This window comes from Physella acuta, unplaced genomic scaffold (genome assembly GCF_028476545.2).
Source record: "Physella acuta isolate Inbredline_101_S28 unplaced genomic scaffold, ASM2847654v3 ptg002164l, whole genome shotgun sequence".
Lineage (NCBI taxonomy): Eukaryota > Metazoa > Mollusca > Gastropoda > Physidae > Physella > Physella acuta.
In genome coordinates, this window is record NW_026733665.1 from 3195 (window position 1) to 7286 (window position 4092).

Genomic DNA, 4092 nt, shown 5'->3' on the forward strand with positions numbered 1-4092 from the left:
ATAATTTTAAGTTACATTAATTAATACATTAACACTAATATTCAATAACCCACTTTCTATTTTAATTTAAAACATGTGGGCAAAAAATAACTATTCAGCCAAAAAAAAATGTGAACAATATAAACTTCTCAAAAACAAATAAAGAAATAAAAAACCGGTCATTTAAAACATCAATTTATTTTTAACAGTAGCAAAGAATATAACTTCTAAACTACTTTATTTTAAATTATGTGGAATACCTACGGAATTGTTAAATAAGTTTCTTTTGATCACTTTCAATTTGTAACTAATTTTAAACATTCAAGGGAGACAGCCAACTCAAATTTTATTTTAATAATCATTAACAGCAAGTTCAACAATAATAAAAAAAAAATAATTTGTATAATTGTTCTTTAATTATTAAAATGTATTGTTTATGTATGTGCAAACACTGTTTGTGTTGCTATAATTAATAATTTATTATATTGTTAAGGAAATCTAGGTTGAATTGCAAACCTTAGCCATACTAAAATATCAAGTTTGCTATATGTAAAAAAATTTCAAATTGATTGTTTATGATTATCCGTCCAAAGTTGAGTCAAACTTTGTTTTAGTGATAGCTACACGCCTACCCACCCCTAACCTGTCGGTACTTAACATTCATCTAAACATAAACACCGACTTGAACATACCAACCTTTCACCCTCCCACTAATTCGCTCACACAGCAATCTGTTCGTCAAACCCTCCCCCCCCCCCCCACCCACACACACTACAAATGGTAACACATCAGCAGTCAGATAACACAGCACAAAATTTGACGCTTGGCCTGCCTTAAAACACGCAGTCACCCTCTCCACGCCTCGTCAGACACAGCTACCCACTCCCCCCTCTCCCCCTCTATCCACTTACCCTCAGACATGAAAACACCACTTTCCCTTTAACTGTTCCAACGACCCCACCACCCACCCCAACATCAATTTCGAATATCTATTCATTTACTTTTTAAAGTTCTAAATCTTGTTTCTTTCCCCTCATTTTTTACACAGCAACCTTTTGAAAACTCAATGCGACCAGTACATAAATAAACACTCCTTTAACTAGTCAACTTAATTTGTTTCCCTACATTGAAAATGCTCCACTGGCCCTTTGTCATTCTCGGAAAAATATCCTTTCCACTCCCCACCCAGACTTCTGACACGTTTATTTGACCTTCACCCCTTTTACTGCCATCTTTTGTAATTTTTGTTATAATCATATACATGACATCACGCAAATATCCATTTTGTACATGTTCAAAACCTTTCGTTTTCATTTAAAACTATGTAAAAAATGTGATGTTGATGTACTTGTTTTAATTGCAAATAAAAGTATTAAAAAAAAAAAAGTTTTAGTTTCAACTTTTCCCCAACTACAGAGACCCTTCTCCTACAGTCGTTTCTATTTCTGTCCATGGGTGGCTACAGTGTGAACTTTTGACTCCGCAGCACACTAAACTAAGCAGTGAAGAGAAACCTAGTTTGCACACCTTATTTTAATCTAGTTCTTATGCCATTTTATTTTTTCCCTTTCATTATTATATATGCAATTGATGTTCATTGTTCATGTCTTTGATGCTATGTAAAATCTATCAAATATATTATTATTACTGACTTAAATGTTTAAAACAATTGAATTAATAAAAATAAAAATAAATAAAAAATCTACCCCCTCCTCTCTCCCCCTCTATCCACTTTACCCCCAGACATGATAACCCCACAATCCCTTTAACTGTTCCAACGACCCCACCACCCACCGCAACATCAATATCCAGAACTTATTGTAAGTTCTAAATCTTGTCTCTTTCCCCTCATCTTTCACACTGCAACCTTTTGAAAACTCAATGCGACCACTACAACACCCTTTCAACTAGTCAACTTAAGTTGTTTCCCTACATAGAAAATGCTTCACTGTCCCATTGACCCTCTCTGAAAAATTTCCTTTCCTCTCCCCACCCAGACTTCTGACACTTTCATTTGACTTTCACCCCTTTTACTGTCATCCTTTGCAATTATTTTTTATAATCAAATACATGACATCATGTAAATATTCATTATGTACATTTGCAAAACCTTTCGTTTTCATTTTGGTGTTCAAAATTATGTTACAAAATTTGATGTTGATGTACTTGTTTTAATTGCAAATAAAAGTATTTAAAAAAAAAAAAAAAAAAAAAAAAACTTTTCCCCAACTAACAAAACAACCCACGTGTCTTTACCCACTCCAGTTACACTCAGTCCCTCCGTGAAGCGAACGTTATTCGCAGAGAGGTAGATTCTAGATATTCAAATTAATATAATCAGAGATTCAAAAGCTAGCAGAATAATTATGGCCGAAGGAGCAAACAGCAAAGCATACCCTTTGGCAGATCAAAAACTTACAGAGCAAAATTCTTGAGCTTGTTTAGCAAGCCTCCAACTACAAGCAGCTTAAAAAGGGGGCTAATGAAGCTACAAAGACATTGAACAGAGGGCCCTCTGAGTTTATTGCGCTGACTGAGACGATCCTGGCTACGCCACTGGACTGAAGATGCTGAGCCAATAGAAATTCCTCTCCATTTACCTCTGCTGTGTGCAGACAAGAATGTCCCATACATTTTTGTCAGGTCTAAACAAGCCTTGGGTCGTGCTTGTGGTGTATCAAGGCCTGTAATTGCCTGCTCTGTCATCCAGAAAGTAGGTTCTCAGCTGAGGAATCAAATTCAAGCCATTCAGCGCAGCATTGAGCGTTTGCTCATCTGATATTTGTTGTCACCATCATTTTTGTCATCTACATTGTATATTTGTGACCCTTTTTTTTCATTTAATATTAAACTGCTATTTTGGCAACAACAAAAAAAACAACAACAAATTTAGCCAATAGCCTTGAAAAATTGGTTCCAAATGTTCATTGCAAGAAAGAAATAGTTTGATCCAAATTTTTAATATTTATAACATTTCTGTAATAAGTACAAAATGACGTCCGATTTTATTAAGGCCACAAATATTTATAGAAATAATTAAGTAATATAATAAATAATTTAGATAAATTTTATTTTTTATTTGGATTAGTACAAGCACGACGTTGTGGTGATAAAAATGTTATATTGTGTAATGGAAATACAGTTTTAGGCTATACTCCATTGACGACTATTGTGTAATTTGTTCATGAAAAATAATTGTTCTGACTTTCATTGTTCTACTCCTGCTGACCATTCCGGAATACTTCAAAGAGAGGTTCAGGGCGTTTGTATAAATATATGAATTGATTTAAAAAAGGCTTATGTTCGATATAAAAATATGTAAATTAGTGTAATCAATTGTTCCCAAACAGCTTTTTAAAAATGTAACTATAATGTTTTCGCTTGCCATATTTTTCAAAATATTGTTATAAAAACTTAACATGATTACATAGTCTTATTATGCCTATTATAGCACCGAAATATCTTGTTATTACAGGGAACTTTTTAAGAAATGGAGTTTCTTGGTAGCAATGACAGAACTCTGACAGACAAGTTGTATAGTGGTTTATGACAAACGTATCTTCCTCTATCCAATAGCACTCTGCATTGAGTGACGACCTATAGGGCTGGTAAGTAGGTCACCAACCAGTTCTACGGCTCAATAACACCTGCATGAGCCATATAACTGGTTGGTGACCTACTTACCAGCCCTATATTTAAACCTGTCTGCTTTAAAAGTAAGAAGTTGGGTTGGGGAGGCTGTACGATACAAAAGCGAGTAATACAAATATTTCAAACTATCTGAGTATGGCGATATTTAACTTGAGGTTTAGGGTCGAGGGCGGTGAAATGATATTTGAGTGTTTATACATTTTAGACTTGTAACGGGTTTAACAAGATTTGGATTAACCCATGGGTGGGAACGTCCTGGGTCGAGCAGACTGTTAGCAGACACAGGCAGTGTTCAAGTTTTATGTTAAAAACTGGCGCACAAACAAAAGTATAAAGTGTTAAAAAGAGTAAACCGTAAGAACTTATGACGTAATATGAAATCAAGCTTTATAACATTGTCGTTTTCTCTTTCAAACAAACTAACATATTTTATAAAACTAGAGGTAATACAAAATTAACTAC

The 4092-nt window shown here is 34.2% G+C and overlaps 1 pseudogene; it reads left to right on the top strand.

Moving 5' to 3' along the window:
• Positions 1–2345: 2345 nt before the first annotated feature.
• Positions 2346–2758, top strand: LOC131932409 (NHP2-like protein 1; annotated as a pseudogene).
• The last annotated feature ends 1334 nt before the right edge of the window (positions 2759–4092 follow it).